This window comes from Macaca fascicularis, chromosome 10, assembly GCF_037993035.2.
Source record: "Macaca fascicularis isolate 582-1 chromosome 10, T2T-MFA8v1.1".
NCBI lineage: Eukaryota > Metazoa > Chordata > Mammalia > Primates > Cercopithecidae > Macaca > Macaca fascicularis.
In genome coordinates, this window is record NC_088384.1 from 24,464,917 (window position 1) to 24,487,940 (window position 23,024).

General features: G+C 46.7%; 1 long non-coding RNA gene across 2 annotated transcripts; it reads left to right on the forward strand.

Annotated features, from left to right (window-relative positions):
* Positions 1-328: 328 nt before the first annotated feature.
* On the forward strand, positions 329-5,317 carry LOC141407787 (uncharacterized). 2 transcript variants are annotated; one of them, XR_012418353.1, is made up of 3 exons: positions 329-479; positions 694-771; positions 3,054-5,317. It is a non-coding gene; the product is annotated as an uncharacterized lncRNA (long non-coding RNA). The 2 variants fall into 2 exon arrangements; XR_012418352.1 differs by having other exon boundaries at positions 329-771.
* Positions 5,318-23,024: the final 17,707 nt, after the last annotated feature.

Below are 23,024 nucleotides of genomic sequence, written 5' to 3' on the forward strand. Positions count from 1 at the left end.
AGAGGTGTGAAAACCAATCACGAAAACATGTGATCCTGGCTTGGATCCTCACGTAGACTGATGGAGGCGGACGTCCTCCTTGTCAGTGGGCACAACCTCCCCTCCTGGATGCCTTGATTCCAGCCCGAAACTCAGGGCCATCCTCCCCACCCCGTATCTATGGCATTTTGAGGGTATGGAGGAGGGAATTGTCAAGCTATTTGCTAAACTTTCTCTGGACGTTCCCTCCCTCTCCCTGACCACCCCGCCCCACTTCCTGGCAAGCATTCTGGCTGTGATTTCATCTGGAATTACTGGAATCACACTGTCTCCTGTCAGCTTTCTCTCCCTCCCCCGGCCCTCCTGCTGATAGGAGACAGGAGCGATGGATGGTCTGAGTTAGCGGGGTCCCGGCACCACCCAGCGCAAAGGCACTGCACTCACGCACGCCATACACATGCTGGCTCACCTCCTCCATCCCGTGCCTCCCCTGTCTTCAGGTCTCTGTCTCTTACTTTATTTTTCTCTCGTCTTCCTTGCGTCTGCCTGCCTAAAGATTTCCGATGCTTAATCCTCCTCTATCTCCTTTGCTGTCTTTCTCTGTCATTGTATCTCTTGGCATCTCAGTTCCACGTCTTCTGTTTCTCTCTCTTTCTCCACCTATTTTCCCTTCAGAGGCATTTGCACCCCAATGTCTCTGTATGTTCCTTGCAGCATTCCCTCTGGAATACATCAGCACTGTTGCCTTTGGGGCTGGCCTGCCTGGGTGCACACTTGAGCTCCAATTCACAGGTAGGTGTGTGACCTTTCTTAACTTATCTGAGCCTAAGCGTCCTCCTTTTTGTGGTGGGAATAACAATAGCACCTCTCCCATGAAGTTCTGGAGGCAGTTGAAAAATTGGCACAGGCAAGAACTCCATAAAATCTCCAGTGGGCTAGAATCCACACTGCATACATACACATGCCCTCCTCCTGCCTTTCTCCAACCAGGTCTTCTTTGATCCCTGCTTTCTTTACACACTGTAGCCTCATCCACACCTTCTTGTTTCCAAACACAACAAACTCACTCCTACCTGTAGGCCTTTGTCCTTGCAGATCTTCTCCTTGGGGGGCACTTTCCAAAGACTTTGACAGCATCCACTTGTCATATCATTCTGGCCTTCTGGCACTCTTTGTGGTGGTTTTAAAACATGTCCTTACATTCTTTGACACTCCTCCCTTCAAAAGGCAATGATTCATTCCCCTCTCCTTGAGTGTGGGCTGGACTTTTTGACTTGCTCTTGGAGAATAGAATGTGGTGGAGAAGGATGGTGTGTGACCTCTGAGATAAGGTCATAAGTGAAATTTCAGCTTCCCCCAGCAATTTCTTGGATCACTCACAGTGGAGGAAGCCAGATGCCATGTCATGGGGGTGCTCAAGCAGCTTTCTGGAGATGTATGTATGGAGAGAAACTGAGGCCTCCTGCCGACAGCTGGCACTAACTTGCCAAGCATGTGTGTGAGCCACCTGGGTAGTGGAGCCTTCAGCCCCAGTTGAGCTTTCAGATGAGACTGCAGTCCTGGCCACCATCTGGACTGCAACTTCACAAGCGACCCTAAGCAAGAGCCATGCAGATGGATTTTTGGCCCCCAGAAATTGTGCCACTACATTTTGGGTAATTTATTATGCAGCCATAGATAATCAGTACACTCACTATTCCTTTTTTCTGATGCCATACTATATTTTTGCTTGCTGATTTTTTTCCTCTGTCTCTCCCACTAGGCGTTAAGTTCCATAAGGGCAGTGGCTGTGTCTGTGTAGTTCATCTGTGTGTCTCCACAGCCTGGCATATGAAGCTCACTAAGTAACTCAGGCATGGGTAAATGGAAATCAGTCATTTCAGGCTCAGCCTAACAAATCTCCCTCCTATGGATCTCTCTAGAGAGAGCAGTAAAGTTTGCCCAACTTCTTTTTCTGTCTTTCTGTATTTGATTTCGTGCACTTTCTGTGGCTTTCTGCTTAGTTTTATTCCTGGCTGCCTGACAGAGGGTGGGTTTATGCAGCTAAAGAGGCACCTGTGGGAGGAAGGGCTCTGTGTGCTTTCTCCTTTAATAAGCTGTGTCCAAAAAAAAAAAAAATAAATAAGTAACTCCCCTTTGCCAAAGGGATAAAAATAGCCAGGATTTTAATGGAGATGGGAGGTGGGTATTGTGAGGCTGAAGCTGAGGCAGCTCTATTGTCTCTGAGCAACCCAAGTCTGATCACTTATCCACACATAAATTATACTCACTTATTCATTTATCCATCCTTCCACTGAGTCAATTGTTAATTCATTCACTATTTATTATTTGCTTGTCTATTTATATCTACATTAATTTATTATCTATCCTATATTTTATACTTACTAATTAATCCATTTATCCATCCATGCACTCAACTATTCATCCATCCATCCACTCTCCATCTATCCACCCATCTACACATTTATCCATCGTTCATCCATTCACCCACCATCCACCCATCTTTCCATTCATCCACCCATTCTTTCATGCATCCGTCTGTCCATCCACCAACCCATCCATCTACCCATCTATCCATGTATCCACCATCCATCCATTCACCCATTCATCCACCATCCATTCGTCATCCATCTATCCATCCATCCATCCATGCATCCTTCCATCCACCTATCCATTTATCCACTCATCTATCCACTTATCCATCATCCATTCATTCACCCATTCATCCACCTATCCTTCCATCCACCCATCTATCCATTTATCCATCATCCATTCACCCATCCTGCATTCATCCATTATCCATTGATATACTTTTCATTTAATCCACACATAAGGGCATTAATCCTAATGCCCTTATGTTAATTAATGAATCTATTCACTTAACAGTGTGTCTATTTATTATATATTTTAATTCATGAATTCACTAAATCTTCAATTCTATTCATACCCCTGAGTATTTACAGGTGCTACTACTTTGTGCCAAGTGCTATGCTAGCCTCTGGAGTTAGGAGGTGAAGGCGACAGACCTGGTTCCTACCTGTGTGCAATTCACCCCACTATTTTCTGGATTTCAGGGGAGGAGCTGTTCATGGGAGACCCTGAAGTGAGCACAAAATTTCTGCTCTCTAGAGACTCATGATGTGACAGGGCTGGATCATGACACCTGGTGCTGCTTCTACCACTGGAATCCTTAACTTCTGGATCAGCCTCAGTTTTCTTTTCTGGAAAATGGGGACAATGTTGCTAAAATCATCTTTTTTTTTTTTTTTTTTTTTTTTGACAGAGTCTTACTCTGTCGCCAGGCAGGAGTGCAGTGGCGGGATCTCGGCTCCAGGGTTCAAGCCATTCTCTTGCCTCAGTCTCCCAAGTAGCTGGGACTACAGGCACACGCAGCCACACTCAGCTAATTTTTGTATTTTTAGTAGAGATGGGGTTTCACCGTGTTGCCCAGGATGGTCTCGATCTCCTGACCTCATGATCCGCCCACCTTGGCCTCCCAAAGTGCTAGGATTACAGGCGTGAGCCACTGAGCCCAGCTGATAAAACCATCTTGAATGACTTCCATGTGAACACAGTGATGCAGTGGCTTTATAAACTCTAGAATGGGCTACAATTATGTATATATGTGTGTGTGTGTGTGCGTGTGTGTGTGTGTGCGTGCGCGTGCGTGTACGTACAAGGTTTCTTTTGAGTTTCCTATCAGCCAGGCATCACTTTCCTATCAGCCAGGCATCACACCACTGGGGAACCAGCAACTTTGCTACCTGGGGTCATCTCTGGCATCTTGCTGGTATGCCAGAGAGCACCTGGCAGCCATGAATAGACCAAGTGGGCTCTGGAGGGTTGAAGGTGCTTATTATGAATCCAGGGGGTCTTAGGGAGCTAGCAGTCTTTCCTCCTCAAGAAGGAGATAATTATTGTTTAACTTTCATGTGGGCAGTGCAGTGAATGAGACATTCTTAAACACCTCCCTCCCCATTCCCAGAACCTCCAATTCCCAAGGTTAAGTGCATCTTCAAAGTTTATTAACCAAGAACTACTGTGGCTCACGTGATCCTGGAATAATACAGACCTGCCTTTTAATTTCCAGTGAGCTCCTTGTATGCTTTGTGATCCCAGGAGATTGTTTCACTTCTCTGAGCCTCCATTTCCTCACCTATAAAGTGGAGCTTAGAAATACTTCCAAGGCTGTCGTTGGGCAGTGTGGGTGCCTAGTAAGGGTTGGCTGTTGTCATTCAAGAAGGATAGTGTGAGCCTGCACATGAGTCAGCAGGGGAGAGAAGGCAGGATTCTGCCCAGAACAAGCCAAGGAAAATCAGATGCAGTTTTCAATTATTGAGTCACCGTCTTTTGTGGCTTGGAAGGAGATAGAGGATTCCTCCTCCCAACCAATACCTTCACGATGTTCTTTCCACACAGCTCTGTGGTTTGCAAGGCAGGCTCTGCACTTCATCCTGTTGAATCTTCAACCTGCATGTCGTGTGAGTGGGGTCCCTTCACCCCCTTTTCCATCAGAGCATTAGAACAGGCAGAGTTCTTAGAGCTGGTCTAGTCCAGAGATCTCAGACTGGGGGCCTGCAGGCCGGTGACTCTCTTCTGGTCCCAACCAGATCAGGAAAGCAGAAACTCAGTGAAGCCACGTGGAGGGGCTAGAGTTGGCTCCTCTGGGTGGAGCCCAAGAAGCTTGGTGGGCACTCGAGATCCCTTAGGAACAGCCCCACTCCCCTGTTCCATTCCTTCCTCATTTTGTTCCTCATTCTCAAGTCATCCTGAACTCTGTGCAAGTCCCAGAATGACCCTGGCTGTCTTTGGCCTTTGCAAAAATTGTTTCTTATTCCTAAAATTCCCTTCCACTCACTTTTTGCCCAGATCCCTACTCATCCCTTTTTATCCAGATCCCTTTTTACCCAGGTTCCTATTCATCTTTCAGGTCTCAAGCCCAGATCACGTTCCAGGAAGGCCTTCCCTGTCTGGGTTGGGGGGCCCCTCCTTTGTGTTCCTAGAGACCTCTGGACTCCCCCTACCACTAATAAGTCTGTCTTAAGGTTGTCTGTGTCTATTTGGATGTTTGCGTCTCCCCTTGGATCAGAAGGTCATTGGAGACTTGGTGTGGGCACCATTCACTCCATGTCCTTAGGTCACAGGGTAATGACAGCATAGAGAGATGCTCAGAGGCATCTTTGGATGAATGAGGAAGGAAGGAAGGTAGGTAGGAAGAAAGGAAAGAAGGAAAGAAAAAGAAGGAAAAAAGAAAGAAAGAAAGAAAGAAAGAAAGAAAGAAAGAAAGAAAGAGAGAGAAAGAGAGAGAAAGAAAGAAAGAAAGAAAGAAAGAAAGAAAGAGAGAAAGGGAAAGAAAGAAAGAAAGACAGAGAGAGAGAGAAAGAAAGAAAGAAAGAAAGAAAGAAAGAAAGAAAGAAAGAAAGAAAGAAAGAAAGAAAGAGAGAAAGGGAAAGAAAGAAAGAAAGAGAGAGAGAAAGAAAGAAAGAAAGAAAGAAAGAAGGAAAGAAAGAAAGAAAGAAAGAAAGAAAGAAAGAAAGAAAGAAAGAAAGAAAGAAAGAAAGAAAGAAAGAAAGAAAGAAAGAAAGAGAGAGAAAGGGAAAGAAAGAAAGAATTTTGACGTAAAAACTTGGGTCTCATTCTTTCCCACCAGTGTGCTTTTTACAATATTATCTGGATGAGGCTCAGAGAAGTTAGGCAACTTTCCTGAGGTTCCCCAGCAGGAAAGAAGCAGAGTCCAGGTTTGGTGCCATTTATGTTGTCCAATAAAGACAACATTTGGCAGTGAAGATGGCGCTGGATTTGGGGTCCAGAGACCTGGCTTGAAGCTTGGAGAAACGCTGTTGGGCTCTCTGGGCCTCAATCTCTGCATCTGTAAAGTGGGGCTGCATCCAGATGCCATAGTGAGTGTCTGTGTCTCCGGGCATGCTCAGGGACACCTTCACAGGGAAAAGAAGCTCACACAAGTGAAAGGGAAAACATTCCAGGCCGAGAAAGGAGAGCTGGACCCATACAGCTGGAGGAACAGGAGGGAAGTCAGGCTGGAGCAGCAGCAGCAGGAAATGGAGGCTGAGGCTGGGACTAGGAAGAGCAGCCCGAGAGGCCCTTCATTTCCAGGTCGGCCTAGTTCCCATCCTTGACCTTGGTTGTTCACCTCGAGATGTTTTCAGATGAGAGATACCCAATCCACCTCTCTGGATCTGAAAGTGCAATTTTATCCCTCCGGATTTGCGTAGAAAAGGTCTGGCCCCCGCCTCATCTCGTTTTCCCAGCCAGGTCTCAGCGCTCAGTTCACACAAGGCGAAATATTTGGACATCAGCAAAGCATTAAGTAATTGGTGGATTTTTTTTTTCCTTTTCCATTTGCATTTGTTTGTTTCCTGCTGGGTTGCCTGACACCAGCCAGCCTTGAATTTGGTACTGTTCTCTGCACAGCTGGACTCAGGGAGCCCAACCCAGAGTGTGCATAGAACAGGTGGCCTGCCTGGGAGCCAGAGAAATGGTGTTGGGTACATAGACAGCAGCGGGTGCTGGACAGTCCCTGGGATCTTGAGGGGAAAGCGAGAAAATGGGAGCAGGCCCCCCAAAACACTGGCAGACTGCACTCCCATCATGACCTAATGAGATAGTGCAGTTGACCTACAGCAACAGCCAACACCGCAAAATGAATGAACCCAAGGGGTGCAGACCAGGGGGCGCAGACCTAAGAGACCTGGGTAGTGTCTGGCTCTTTGAGCCTTGGGCAAGCCTTTGCAGCTCCTAGTATCTGTTTCTTCATCGTTTGTTTCATGAGTTGTTATAAAGGTTGCCAGATTTAGCAAATAAAAACACAGGACGCTCAGTTAGATGTCAATGCCAGATAAACAATGAATTACATTTGTTAGTATAAGTATAGCTTGTGCAATACTTGGGGCACAGTTATCCCACGAATTTTTCTTTGTTCCTCTGAAATTCAAATTTAATGGGGCATTCTATATTTGATCTGGCAACCCTCAATGTTGTAACAATAAAGTGAAATGGTGTGTACACATCCTTCATGGTGTGCTTCACTCCAGGGAAAGTGATCAGAGCCCAGTCACCATTTCTATTAGTGTCATACCAGGAATACTAGATATTAAGTGCTAATACTAATTTGTTAATATCAATTACTATAGTATTAATAATTATTCATGTAGCTAATTAATATTAATCAGCACAAATATTAAAACTCATCATTTACTGAGTAGCTACTATGCTCCAGGCATGTCCTTCACATGACTTCATTGTCACCACATCACTCACTGTGGGAATGTCATTGTCCCTGTTTTATTGCTGAGTGTCTCAGGACTCCACAAGGTTAAACGTTGGTTACAGCTGTGAGACCTGGGTTGCTGATAGAGAAACACTGTTCTGAGTGCCTTGCAAGGGTTCCCTCCTTAAATGACCTCATCAACTCTGTGAGTAGATAGAGTAGATACTATCGCTAAACTATTACTACAATCTCTATTTTGCAAATGGAGAAACTGAAAACTAAGACTTGCCCAAGGTCACACGGGCTCATCAATGTCTGAATGAGGCTTCAAACCCAGGCAGTAGGCTGTCTGGCTCCATCCCTCCTCTAAGCTACTTTATCAGCCCCATAAATAGATAGAATGAGGGTAACTGTGGAGTGTGTCCCTAGAGGGTAGAGCACAGGGCTACCAGGCTGTGGCAAGCAGCACACACCGGCCCATCACCAGCCGTATCCCATTTAACCCTCTCAGCAGCCCCCTGTAAACAAAGATATCATTATTTCTATTTCTGATGGGAGCTGAGACTTCCCTGGCTGTTTGCAGTGAGTTGGTGTCAGGACAAATGTTTACAGAGTTCCAAAGCTGAGCACTGGAGCAACTTGGAGGGTCAAGATAGGGTTCAGCCAGTGGAGTCCAGGTACCCTCTTCTGCCTCCAACAGAGAAGCTCTGACCCTGGGCAAGGTACTCCACCTCTCTGATCTTGCATCTCCTTGCCTGTAAAAAGAGAGTGAAAAAAATACCTTCCTCTAGAAAGAACTGTTGTAATCTTCAAATGACTCAATCCATAAAAAGCACTTAGCATAGTGCCTCCTAACACATAGAAACTGCAAAGTAAATGTGAGTAGTTACGGTCATTTTTAAGCACCTGTCTTTGGGCTCTCTCAGTAGCAGAGCTTGAGATAGAGACTTCAGAGCAGGTGGTTCCTTTGGGAGGTGAACTCAGGATGCCCCAGTAGAGGAATAGCCAGGGAGACAGGAAAAGAAGAGACCAACACAGGGTGCGTGAATGAGCAGGTGACTGCTGCCAGCACTTGGAGCACAGTCCTGCTGGGGAACTCTGGGAGGCTGCACAGAGCACACCTAGGAGTTGTCTCTACCAGGGGTGAGGGAGTTGGGATATTTATCCTCCAAGTCCTCTACATCTCTGGCCTAATCCCCTGCACATGCCCAGTATACTCAGTGGGCCAGAGAAAGCCCCTAGGCAAAGGCAGTAGTAAAGTCAGTGGGCATGGGAAGGGTGAGGGACAAGCAGGCATGGTCAGGGCGTCCACTACATCTTGACAGCATGTCTGGAAGACTTCAGTTAAAAAGCATCCTTCTGCTAAAACAATAGCAATGACAACAACAACGATGGCATTGACAGCAATAATAACAATTCAGGTTGAAAACCAAGGACATCATCTGCCCCCACCTCCCCATTTGGACTCCCAGACCAGTGTTCTCCTCCAAAGCTGACAATGAGGTGACCAGCTGTCCAAAGAAGCACCCCAAATTTACTTCTGCTCCAGGAAGGGCATGGAATGGCTGTCTGGCTTTTAGGAGCTGGTGCCACTGAGAGAGGAGGACATTGCCTGTCCTTCAGGCCTGTGCCTCCTGCAGAGGCCGTGGTGCTAATTGCAAAGGTAGGGGACCCATAAAGCATTCTGGACGTCTGCTGGCGGCTGGCTGAAGGCAAGTCCTGTCAGGGACCAGCACTCAGCTTTGATTTAGCGTCAGAGTAGAGGTTTAAAAGAAAAAGGGGGAGGAGGAAGATTCCATTGGGTTGAGCAAAAATACTCGCTCTAAGTGGTTGGGCCATGAGTGTATCTGTCAACCTGGAACAAGAAGAGAATTACTATCTAGATAACTATTTACCGCACCTCCCAAATGTCTGGGGCTTTACCTGGCTTGCCTCCTTGTGTCCACCAACCCAGCCACTTAAGAATAGGTACTATTATTTTTATTTCCATTTTAAAGATGAAGGAGTGAAGGCTCAGAGGGGGAAACTCACTTGCCCAGGGTTACACAGTCAGGAACGGTCAGAGCTGGGATGAGGACCCGGCTCTGAATCCAGTGCTTATGCCAGGCAATATGTAGTCCCCTCCCTAACACAGGCTATGGGAATGAAAGTTGTCTGGAGATGCACTGGGAGGCAGTGGAAGCCGGTGGTTAACCCAGGGCTTCTGGCATCAGAGTTTCTGCTTTATTTCCTGGCCATCCAGTTTTCACCAGTGATAGGGCTAGTGAAGCGTTGTACCATCTCTGGGACTCAGTTTCCCTATCTCTAAAATGGGGACACAAGTAGTACATTCTTCCCTGGGTTGATCTAAAAATTGAATGGCATCAAGGCTTTAGAGAAACTAATTGAGTCCATAAATATTCCATCAACTCTAGGGGGTTTGATAATTCACAGGAGGCTCTTGGAGGCAGAAGATATATGAGCTTTCAATGATGGAAGCCCAGCTGTTGCACAGGTCAGATGTAAGAGGCCAGTCGAATCTGGTTGCAGACTTCCATGCCCTCTTTAGCAACCCCCTTAAGGAGCCTCCTCCTCCCAAGGTTTCGCAGAGGAAATTCCAAGTCACTGCCTGGAGCGTGGTAGCAGACAGCTTCCTCAGGGTCATGCCATCCGGTGGGCTGTCACCACATAGCGTGCTGGTCCTGTGCTAAGCACTTTACATATTTCATCCTACAGAGTCTTAACTACAACCCCTGAGCGAGATCTCTCAGCTTTGCCATTTTATGGGTGAGCAAGTAGAGGTCAGAGAGGCAAGATCCTTTGTTCAAATTACAACAGCTGGCAAGTAGTGGAGGCCAGGATGGAGCTCAGGAGCCCAACGGTCCATCCACCATCACCTGAGCTAAGAAATGTGAATTTTTTTCCTGCAAATACCTGATGAAGGTACCGAAGACAACTTCATTGCCCTGGGCAGATGGTCACTGCCTGGTCCTGCTTGGTCACAGCCAGTCAGCTAGACTGGATGCTTCTTTGTTTTTCTACGGGACATTCATGTCTCAAGGGACACCAAGTCTAGAGTCTAGAGACTCCACACTCCACGGAAACTCCAGCCTAGTCCCCCAAATTCAACCACAGCCCCGTTCATAATAGCCTGTCTCTGGAACACACTGTCCAGCTACTCCAGACCTTGCAAGATTCAGGAAGTCATCTATGCCTTTAATAATAATGATAATAATAATAGAAAAGTAATAAAGAATGAAATCGAGTGACTTCACCCTGGACACCAGGCCACGTTAGCTCATGGCCTGGTTTTCTGGGTCAGCGACAGGGGTGGTGTGTGATACTCTTATGCAAGGCATTTGGCGGCAGATAAATTCTAGTTCCTAAAGATTATTATTTTAACAAACCCAGTGTTGACGTGTCCAAAGGCAGCAGGAGGCTCTGAAGGGTTTTCCAAGAAAGCGTGTGTTTCTTGGGGTTATTTTTTCAGACTCAAGTTCAGGGAGGGGGACTGTTTTGCTCAACTCGTGTTTCTGGAAAAACAGGCACTTGGAAAGAGTTGGCCGAGGCAGGCAGGATGTGGAATGGAGAGCTGTGGTCCTGGGGGGAGGGGACGGAGGAGGCAGCTGGGAGAAGGGCTGGCACCTTTTGCTCAGGCTCTTCTTGAGCTGGGCCTTGGGAGCCTGGCCATTCCCGACCAAAGGAAGAGGCTTCTAGAAGATGAAAGCTGATTGGAGTCTCTGTGGACTCACTCTTGAGAAATACGCTTCATCCACTTGGCCTTTCCCTGGAGCAAGGATGGTGACAGAGGAAAGGTGGACAAACACCATCTTGGTTGGCTTCTAGGCCAACTAAGCTAAGGGTTGTTTCTCACGGAGTGCTGTCTAGATATCGCTGACTCACTGTGTGCCTCAGTTTCCCCGCTGGACTCAAGAGCTTTGAGCATGCTTTGTATGACCCAGTCCCTACTCGTCCCTCCAGGTTCATTCCACATCACTCTCTTCTTCATGTGCTGGCGTCCAACCCCACTGACTGTCCCTCAGACCCCTGAAGGCCCACGGTCTTGCCAGCCTTGAGGCCTTCCCTTCTGCCTGGAACCCTTCTCTTTGCTCCTAACCTACCTCTGCCTCATCTTCCTGGCCCCACTTGCATATCACCTCCTCGGGAAGCCTTCCTGATCTCCCAAACTGAGCCAGAGCCTCCATTGTTCTAGCATTCGGTACTTCCGTGGAGCACATTTCACAGTTTAATTCTATGATTCCTTGTCCAATGTCTACCTCTCTCACTGACTCTGAGGCCCATGAGGAGAGAAACCACGTCCTTCTTGTTTACTGTGGTTTCCCTGGCTTCTGGCCTGACATACAGAAGGTGCTCAGTGGGCGAATGGAAACACCTCCCCAGCAGGGCTCACAGCAGTGGGTGTCTCAACCCAAAGGCAAGGGCAGAGCTCACATTTGACCTGCTGGACCCCAGGACACCAGGCAGGTACCAGACAGATGATGGACAGATGGAGATGAGTTCTTCTATACCTTCTTAAGATTATGCAGAAAGCCACACTCTAGGGATAAATATATCCCACCCACCTTCATTATGTCGTGATCACCAGTCAAAAGAGGTCATGTGCCTCAAAAGAAAGGTCTTTATTTGGTCTGTGAAGACCAATCACTCCATCCCAAGGACTCCCTTCTTCTTCAAGGCTCCTTTATTCCCTCTTGTTCCCTGGCTTCCTTTCAGAAGCCAATGGGGAGGGACAGAGACTGCGACAGACTCCCCACAGGGTCTCACGAGGAGACTCCTGTGTGTTCTCACTTCTCCCCCGCTCCTCCAGCCATTGTTCCCCCCTGAGACCCACAGCTCTTTCAAGCTCAGAGGTGAGTCATCCGCGCGTCACGTGTTTCGGTGAATGTCAAGTGTCTCCTGCTTTAGAGCCTTGAGCCCTGGACTTTGTTTTATGGGGTTTGGCTGTCTGGGGCCGCCGACGATTTCATCCATCAACTCAGGATCGCTCCAACACTAATGCTGAATTTATAGAAGTGGTTAAACAAAGTGTTGACAATAGGGACGGCGTGTTTCTGATTAACACTGCGATTCCAAGGGAAGCTGCCAAGTGTGGGGAAGTCAGTAAAACACAGCAGCGATTTCCCAGGCTCAGTGAGTTGGGGATTTGACATCACGGGATTAACAGATGTTGCGCAAGGAACTTGCAAAGCGTTGGGAGGCATTGCTCGACAGAACAGCACGGGCTCATATACAAACCAGAGTCGTTCCTTCCTGTCTTTCTTCCTTTTGCTTTTTTTTTTTTTCCTGAGAGATTAAATCTGAATCCTCTTTCAGCCTTAAGAGTTTCCATCAGGAATTGCTGTCAGCTTCAGCAATGCTCCCAGAATCCTGTCCTTACTCCTTTCTGAGAGTGAACAGTAACACTGGTTAACATTTATCAAAAACTTACTGGGGTACCAGATACTTCTACAAATCATCTCCTGTCATCTGCACGGAGAAGCAGGGACTGTGATGATCTACACTTTAAAGCTAATGTTTTAGTCTGAAATGGTCGAAGACTCACGAGAAGTTGCAGAATCAGGACAAAGGGTTCTCAGGTTCCCTTCCCCCAGCATCCTCCAACGATGATATCCTATATGACCATAGTACATTGTCAAAGCCAGGAAATCAGCTTGGGTCCAATGCCATACACCTTATGCAGCTTGTATCCAGTGTGTACATGCATTTAAAAAAATAGTCCTATGCTGTTTTAGCACATGTTTAGATTACAGCAACCATCACCGCATGAGAATGTAGAATTTTTCTATCGCCACGATAAAATTCCTTTGGGTTACCCTATCATAAAGGTATGCTGTCTTCCACCCTAAGCTCTAGAAGTTACTGAACAGTTCTCCATCACTATAATTTAGTCAATTTAAGAATGTCATGTAAATGGAGCTATACAGTATGCAGCCTTTGAGGTTGACTTTTTTTCACTCAGCATGCCATTGAGATCCGTCCACGTGGCTGGAGGTATCAATAGTTCATTTCTTCTTGTTGCTGATCAGTATTCCTTTGTATAGATGAACCATGCTTTATCTGTCCACCTGTCGAAGGACATCTGGTTGTTTTCAGTTTGTGACTATTGTGGATAAAGTGCTAAGAACACACATGTAAAGGTTTTTCTGTGATGAGCCGCACCCAGCAGATGAGGAGACGAGGCAAGAGCGGGGAAGTGACTTGCCCAAGGTCTCACAGCCAGCACCTGTAATGAAGATTTGAACCCAGGTAGTCACTCCAGAGGCTTCATGCTTAACCGCCTGCAAGACTGAAAATCTTGTAGGTAAGAATAATTAACCCTAAAAAATCAGTTAACGCACCAGAAAGATGTGCTGTGTTCATCAATGGATTCATTTTCTCACAAGAGTATGCCACGTGCCCCTTGCAAAGACAGCTTAAGCATCAAAATCTGGAGTCAAAGTCTAGTCCTTGGCTTGGTACGTAGGGAATCTTCCCAATCCAGCCTCTACTGGCCTTCAGTTCTCACTTCCTGCCATCCTTCTCTGGCTGAGCAGAATGCTGTTTGCTATTTCCCCTCAAACAGCCCCTGAGATTCCAGCCTCCTTGATTCTGCTCACACCATCCCTTTGCCCAAAATGCCCCTCTCTCTATGTCCACCAAGCTCTCTTCTGTTAGTAGATGCCTGTGTGGAAAGACTGGTCCATCCTCATCCCACCCTCTGGAAGGTCTTGGCTCCATGAATATTTATCTATTTCCACAAACACAAATATATTCATTAAGCAAAGCTTTTCAAGGACCGAGGATGTGGAAGGCACTGAGCTGAAGCCTAGGAAGCAGAAATAAATAATCTATAGTCCCTGAGCTCAACTATCAAGTTCCTCAGTCTGCAGACATCGAAAGACATACTGCATGGAGAGATGAATGGAGGGCAATGGAGGGGGAAAAGTGCTAGGTTGGAAGGTTAGAGCCCCACATTCAAGTCCTGGATGGCTCCTATCTGGTGGTGGAACCTCCCTGGGCTCGTTTCCCACCCTCTGCTCTGTTTTTCTTACAGAGGGGCTGTGAACAGGCATGGGGTTAATTGATGATGCAAACATACTTTCTTCCTGGGCTGGGCATCTGCAGGGAGGAGCTGGCCTCTTTCGCTTGCCTGGGACAACCAGACCCAAGATCCCAGAGTCACCAAAAGCCAGTGCCATTTCAGCCGGCTGTGTGGGAATCCGGGTGCTTCTTTGTCTGCAGGATGCATATCAGAGGACAGCGTGGGGTTGGAGCAAGGGGAGTGAGAGAACAGAGGGCCCATAGGGAGGGACTGACCTTAAGTGCGGCAGCTCCCTTCCCCCCTTAGACCCACAAACAGCCCCAGCAGCCCACACTCCCACCTGCAGCTCATCTTCCTCCAGGATCCTTTCATGCTTGCTCTGCATTTGATTTCCTCCCTCCAATGGCCTCCTGCTCCCCATAAAATTCAATCTCCTTTTGTTTTCAATTCAATTAAGGGCCAGTAATTCCACCCACAAGGCCACACATTGAAAGTACAGTCAATAACCCGGCTGTGGTCAAAGGCAGACTGGCCTGAAGGGAGAGACTCAGACAAGTCTCTTGGGTCCCAGCTGAGGTGAGTATTGGATGGGGCTTTGGGGAGCGAAAAGAGCCCCGATGGGAGTTAGTCTCGACTTCTAGGCCTGGCCATGGCACCTACTCAACTATGACCTTGGCCAAGAGCTGGCCTCCCTGAGCTCAGTTTTCCCATTTGTAAAATGGGACCGAGAAAGTACTGTTTGTACTTTCTGCCCTGTTCTGCCAGAGTTTTTAGCCCCGTTCTGCCACTCACCCAAACATCATGGGTGTTATTTCAATACTGATTTAATAACTGATTACAAATATACCACACCCAGGAAGCCTGCTTGCAGGAACTTGTCCTCTAAAATATTTGTGCATTAGTTGGGTGTGGCGATATGCACCTATAGTCTCAGCTACTTGGGAGGATCTCTTGAGCCCAGGGGTTCGAGGCTGCAGTGAGCCATGACTGTGCCATTGCACTCTAGTCTGGGTGACAGAAAGAAAGAAAGAGAGAGAGAGAGAGAAAGAGAGAGAGAGAGGGAGAGAGGGAGAAAGAGAGAAAGACAGAAACAGAGAGAGAGAAAGAAAGAAGAAATAAAGAAAGAAGGAAAGAAAGAAAGGAAAGAAGAGAAAGAGAGAGAAAAGGAAAGAAAAAACAAAGAAAGGGAGAAAGAGAGAGAAAGAAAAAAGAAAGAGAGAGAGAAAGAAAGAAAGAGAGAAAGAAAGAGAAAGAAAGAAAAGAGAAAGAAAAAGAAAAAGAGGGAGGGAGGGAGGGAGGAAGGAAGGAAGGAAGGATCTTTGTGCAGGTGTGCAAATATATTGATTTAAGGATGTCCATTATTTTGGTGGGATTTAGTACATTTTCTACTGCCATACTCTGGAATACCTTTCAGCTGTGAACAAGAATGATTACATGTACTGTTATGAAATGACCAAAATATATTATTAAGAGAAAGTTGCAGAAATTATATGTTTATATATAATATATACGCACATATATAATATACACATATAATTTAGGGGAACATATATGAAGCATATAGATAGGTACGTGTGTGTGTGTGTGTGTGTGTGTTTTTTGAGTCGGAGTTTCACTCTTGTTGCCCAGGCTGGAGTACAATGGGAAGATCTTGGCTCACCGCAACCTCCCGGGTTCAAGCGATTCTCCTACCTCAGTCTCCCAAGTAGCTGGGATTACAGGTGCCTGCCACCACGCCCAGCTCATTTTTTGTATTTTTAGTAGAGATGGGTTTTCACTGTGTTGACCAGGCTGATCTCGAACTCCTGACCTCAGGCGATCCACCCGCCTCGGCCTCTCAGAGTGCTGGGATTGCAGGCGTGAGACACCGTACCCGGCCCCATGTTTCTTTAAGAAACAAACCAACGTTACAAACAGTATACGCATCGAAACAGAAACAAAATGGTACTTGTGGGTGATGCCTGAAGCACATCCCACTTTTAAATAATAGGGTTTGGAGTGGGGAGAGGGGAGTTAAACACTTTGAAGTGTTCCAAAGAACATAAATTACTTTTACAATTAAAACACATATAAACCTATAAAATGAAATGAATCCCTACTTGTGGTTGAGAATCTGAGCTTCGCATTAAGGTAAAAAAAAAAAAAAAAAAAAAAAAAGACTATTTAATTACCACAGCTCAGCGATAACCACTGTTGACATTTTAATGTATTTCCTCATGGTCTTTTTCCTTATTCACGAACACATATATTTTTATAATAAAGTTGGAATTATGCTTCATAGAAAATTTTGTAGTCTGTTCTTTCACTTAACGTTTTCACATAAGGGTTTTCCCGGATCATTAACATTTAGTCTGTAATCACGCTAGGAGGCCCCGTGATGGTAAGGCCACCTGTATTTTCCCTAATCCGATGCATGTCGGAATTACCTATCAATTGTTTTGATTGGCTGGCTGCTCCCCCAGGGCAGAGAGACAGCCATCCTATTATTTGCTGTATTGACAGACCTTGCTCAGTTTCTTCAGGAGATCGAGACCATCCTGGCTAACACGGTGAAACCCCGTCTCTACTAAAAAATACAAAAAAAACTAGCCAGGCGAGGTGGCGGGCGCCTGTAGTCCCAGCTACTCAGGAGGCTGAGGCAGGAGAATGGCGTAAACCCGGGAGGCGGAGCTTGCAGTGAGCCGAGATCCGGCCACTGCACTCCAGCCTGGGCGACAGAGCGAGACTCCGTCTCAAAAAAAATTAAAAATTGGGAAAATAGCAGAGGTCCTCTCCCAGGTCCTCGTGAGGATGAAAGGGGATGAAATACATAGCACATGGTAGTGGGTCAATAAATATTCGCTGAATAAATAAATAAACAGAAGGGAGAATAAGTGAATGTAAATATTTTTAAATAGGTGCAAAATAGTGGCTGATGGGAAACCCCCTATGTCAACGTCATGGGCTGTCTCTGTTTTCTTACCCTTAGGAATGAATCACAGTGGTAAACGTCCTGGCATGACACATCTGTATGTAGGCTAGGCTCTGTGTCTTCTTCGAAACCTCTCATTTCTTTTCTGATGCTCTGAGTCACTCCAGGGTGGGAAATCAGGCCCTCACCAGAGCCTGGCTTTGAAAGCAGCCAAAACAAATTGTTGCGCTGGTCCCTGGGGGGGAGTGTCATTTCATCCACATAAGTGGCTTTTGATTGAAGCCAGGGAGTCAGTCACACAGCTTGGGAAAGACAGTATTTCCCAAGACAGCCTGTTGTGAGGAGAGCCCTGGGGAGTGGCTGAGGGTGAATTCCCAGTGGGATCCATCCTTCGAGCCCCAGATTCCTTGACTCCCATAGTTGGGCAGACTGTAGTCAATATCTAATACAAGGTGCTGAGTCAGACATGTTTTGAGTCTTCGGTAAAAACTTCAAATAACAAAACCGTGCCTAGATCCCTCTTCACCACTTCTGGTGTGACTTTGGGCTCTGCAAACCTCAGTTTCTTATGCTTAAAATGGGATAATAGCAGAGGTCCTCTCACAGGTCATCGTGAGGATGAATGGAGAGGAAATACAAGCAACACGTAGCACAGTGTCTGGCACATGGATGGCCATGATCAAGGTTGGCCATCATTTGAGCCTCTCTGGGGACTTTTGGATCAAATCTGTGCCCCTTCTTTGCCTTGTAGATTAACTCCATTTCACTGGACTAATCACCACTGCTTGTGTCTTTGCAGAAATGTAGCTTCCTCATCAGAACGTCCTTTGTGGCTCTGCCTTGAACATACACTTCTAAGTGTTTTCTTTGATGATTCAAAGGGAACACAGAGAATCTATGACCAGATGTCTGAATGGCAGGCAACTGGGTCCATAGCTGGTGACAAACCCAGGACTCCAAAGGATCTCAAGTGATTGGAGAATAGGTCAAATCTGGGCAGGTACAATTGAACAGGGAGCTCTGAAGATCCTAGAGCTGCATCCAAAAATTCAACTCTAGGAATCATATTCACTGTAACAAGAGCTCACAATGCAAATAATAGTAGCTATACCACAAGCTCACAACCATCCCATTCTATGCCAAAAACTTCTAAGTAAGGGCTTTGCATGCAGTCTTCTTCATCCTCCACAACTTCCCTCTGAGTGAGTTCAGTTATTATCCCCATTTTCAGAAGGGGAAACTGAGGCTTGGTTCCCATACCCAAGGCCTTCCAGCTGGTCGATGGTTGAGACGAGATTCAAAGGCAGAGGACATATGGCTCAAGACCGTGCTTCACCCATGAGCCACCTTGAATGACAGAACTGCCATGTGATTCAAGGTTGGTCTGGGGGTCTTACAGAGGTTCGCAGCCCACTGAAGACCCCAGTGTTTTCCAAGAGGCTGGCTTTGATTTATTACCACATTCATTTGTGCAACAAGGATTAACTGAGAATCTACCTGTGCCAAGTGCCATGCCAGCAGTAGATTTAGGGTGAACCAGCCAGAAATAATCTCTGCCTTTGTGGGGCTCACAGTCTAGCAGGACAGACCAATGATAAATAATGATTCCAGGGGAGTCCAGGTTGTAAGAGATGTTACAGGGGACTCAGCAATCACCACACACCCTGGGGCCTCACCTGGCTGGACTCAGCCCCTGGCAGGGGAGATCCACCACCTTCTTTGGAGTGAAAGAATACACACAGATGCTTGGCAATACGCCTGGTACATAGCAAATGCTCAGTGTTAGCTGTAATAATAACAAAAAATGTCCCCACTCTGACTTGCATCATTGACTTCTTGGACCCAGCAGGATGGCTTTGTTCTTATTTCTGTTAAACTTGACTTCATTAGATTTAGCATGTAACTCGGCACGCTCACAGCCCCTCCAAAGCAAAGACCCTCTCCCCTTACTGTGGGGATCAGCTGGGAGAGATTCATTTAGGATCTGATTTCTCATGATTCCACTGGTTCAAGCCTCCTTTACTTTTGAGCTTAAGGACTCAGCCTGAGCCTCCAGCATTTATCTGCACTTAGGCACCGACTACTCCAAGCATTTGCTCTGATTCATCCAAATGGCCCCAGATCTGTGGATCCTGGAAATGCCATTTGCAACAAAAGGTTGAAACAAATATCCCTTTGGAAGGAAAAGGAATACCTTAAAGAAACTAAGCTAACTCTGATACAGCCCTTGCTCTACTTAGATACCTCCTGTGTGAACATACGTTATTGGGTTACTTCGAACTACAGATGCCCAGCAGATGCTCTGCTGAACCCATGGTCCCGCTGCCCAGATGCAGAGACTGGGGCCACTGAGGGACATGCTCAGTGGAGCCACAGGGGAAGCCTAAGTTCTGACCTGACGGGTGGTGGATTCACTCTTGGTCACAGCAGCTCCACCAGCCCTGAGATGGGAATCTCATCAGGCGGGTTTCCCTCTGAGTGCTGTGTCTTTCCTGTACCGGTACTTGCAGGGGACACTATAAAAACAGCTTCTCATGAAGGTGTTTCGTAGTTTCTGCTTTCCGGCCTCACTCTGGGCCAGGAAACGATGAGAAGACAAATGCTGCTGGGGCTTGTCTTGGGTGGGAACATTTTTTAAAATGCAAGAAAGCATTTCTTTTATTCCCCACTCTCACTTGAAGCCAAACCCTAGACTTCCCAGCTTGAGCTCTTCTCACCTGCTAATGAGAATTCCTGATTCTCCTGCTCAGCTCCAACATGAGGGGGTGCAGGGACGAGTTCTGGTCAGCATTTCTTAAACTCAAATAACGTGGGGTCCCTTTTAAGGAGCAAAAATGAAGAGGCTCCTAATAGTTACTTAAGTCAGTTTATTTTAAATTTATACCAGTGTAAATCAACACATTAACCTCTTATATCTTATTTTTGTAGAAAACCTCCTCACCTTCTAAGCATAACTACATACACATACAATTTAAATTATCAACATTAATTTAATCTGATGGAGAATGAGTGTTGTTTGTTTGAATCTAAACCACACATACCAGGTTTAATATAGGACAGAAATTCTAGATCCACTTCTATATGTATACTCTGCATCAGTTAGAAATGGCAACTAATCAGGCCGGGCGCGGTGGCTCAAGCCTGTAATCCCAGCACTTTGGGAGGCCGAGACGGGCAGATCACGAGGTCAGGAGATCGAGGCCATCCTGGCTAACACGGTGAAACTCCGTCTCTACTAAAAAATACAAAAAAAAAAAAAACTAGCCAGGCGAGGTGGCGGGCACCTGTAGTCCCAGCTACTCGGGAGGCTGAGGCAGGAGAATGGCGGGAACCCGGGAGGCGGAGCTTGCAGTGAGCTGAGATCCGGCCACAGCACTCCAGCCTGGGCGACAGAGCAAGACTCCGTCTCAAAAAAAAAAAAAAAAAAAAAAAAGAAATGGCAACTAATCAAAGAAACCCGGAAGACCATGGTTTAAGTGAATCAAAGTTTTATTTTTCTCTTGTGTCAGAGTAATCAGGAAATATCTGGACTCTGAGAGCCTTAGCACAAGACCAACAAGTTCAAGGTGCCTGATGGTCACAAGATGGCTTCTGTGGCTCCAGCTTTTGCATCTGTACTCCCTGCAAGAAGAAAATAGAAGGAGGGAATCATGCCCCCCAAGTACACCCATCCCTTTTGAAAAGTCTGCTCAAAAATCTCACCTAACAACCTTTGCTTGTGTCGCATTGGCAGCTCCATGTCTAAGGGAGGCAGAGAATAAAATATTTTAGCTCAGCATATCAGCACCTCAGATAAAATAAGGGGCCTGTCGCTATGGAGAAAGGGAAGAATGGACTTTGGATAGGAGAGTACCAGTGGCTACCACACTCTATTTTTGTTTTCTAACTTGTATAATTCCAAGCAAAGACTAACTTTTGAAATGGGGTATTGGTCAAAACAGTATGTGCAATGGAAAGGCTTAGCTTGTTAGCTCAGGATAATCAGACCTCCGTTAAATCAGATTTCACTTAATCTACCGAACTTAATGATGCATCACTTCAGTACACAAGAAGGTAGTCTGCTTTACATAAACCAGATTTTTGAAATCACCATTAAATGAACATCTATTACAATCACTGAAGGCATCAAAAACAGAGAAACGTTTTCTCTGCATATTGCCTGCCTCCCTCATTGCCATTGAGTTATTGCGCATTGGCCTGTGCAGGGCTGGAGTCTAGTGTCCACTCACATGTGAGTCTGGCACTGATGCAGTGGGCTGGACCTTGTGGAGGCCACTGTGCTTTCGTCTGCTACATGATGAGGCAACTCCTCCATCCAATTCTACTCTTAGAACACCAGCAGAATCTTCACTGGAGCCACGCTGTGACACCTTTTGGATTTTACTCAGTAATCTCACAACTGTGAACCCAGGCACTGAAGTCACGTGGAAGTCCTTGGTTCTAAGATGATCTCCCAGGTTAGAAGGCAATTAGAACCCTTTTCCAGGTTACGGTAGAAATGGGAAAACCAAAGCAAGTAGACAAGTGAATACATTGGGGTGTGTTCGTGGGCCCAAGTTTGAGACATGACGGCTTCTGCCACCAGGTAGGTGGCTTTCAAAGGGCCCGTATGTCCATGAGTCTGTGTGATTCCCTTACAGGAGCCCTCGAAGCAGATGGAAGAGTTATTTCATTTGAGAGGTGAAGGACTCATACCTCAGAGAGGGCAAGCTACCTGGTGAAGGTCCCACAGTTTATGAAGGTCTGAGCTGAGACTCACCCTTGCTCTGTCTTGGAGCTGTGTAGGGCTGGGCTCTGAAGCCTTCTGCAATACTGCAGCTGAGGCCCCCGAAGTGGCGCCACCATTCCCGTAGCCCCCAGAAGCAGAGGAGACACCCTAGGCTCCTAAGACCCAAAAGCATCTAAGAGAAGACCCAGATCCAACTACTCATTATACAGATGTGGGAAGTGAGCCACTGGTGGGTGAGAAGCCGACAAGTCAGGAAGACGCAACAAAGACGGGGGCCGTTTCCAAAGGCCGAGGCCATGGCAGAAACCCAGCAGTTTCAGGGCACACAGGGCCACAGAAAAATCCTATTCAAGGATTTGCTGCTGTAATGAAGATGCTTATTATTGCTGTCATTAATACTAGCAGTTCATGCCTTGTAGAGTCAGCTCTCAATAACTATCTCTGGCTCCTCCTCACTCTGGTTATTCACCAGACTTATTAGCACAGTGCTTGGCCGTATTATTATTATTATTGTTCACTAGCTACTCTGGCTCCAAAAAGTGCTCCAAAAATAAGTTGAATGAATGAATGAATGAATGAATGAATGAATGATTCTAGCAGAGTTCCCAGGGCCCCTACTCTGCCCTGCCTGGCCTGGCCACCTCCCCACACCGGATCACTGTCTGCCTCCCTGTGATATGAAACTGCCTTTCCCATTACCAGCACGAATTGGACTCCTAATCCACTGTTCTTTGGTTTAAGAGTCATTACAAAGTGCTTAATTAAGTAAGCCTCGCTTAATCACCAAATGTTTGCATGCGAAACGAGTTCCCGGGAAGCAGGGCACTTGACATGTTCTGCACAGAAATAATTACGCCGAGGAGGGGGAGGACGGCGGGCTGGGACTGGGAGCCTCCACATTTCATTTGAGGGCCTCGCCCATTCATCACCGAAGGGGAATTAAAAGGCTTTAGCTGGAGCAATTCGAGAACTCCCACATTCCTGCCGGATGAATCACAGGAGTGGGGCCGCTGTCTGGGTTTCCAAAGGCGCAGAGCAAGGGGAGAGGTGGGAATTTGAGAGGCGAGTTGGAGGCTGGTGGGGCCCCAGGGAGGGGTGCTCTCAGGAAGGGGTGCTCTCGGGAACACAGGGGAGCTCTGCCTCCCGACAGCCCATG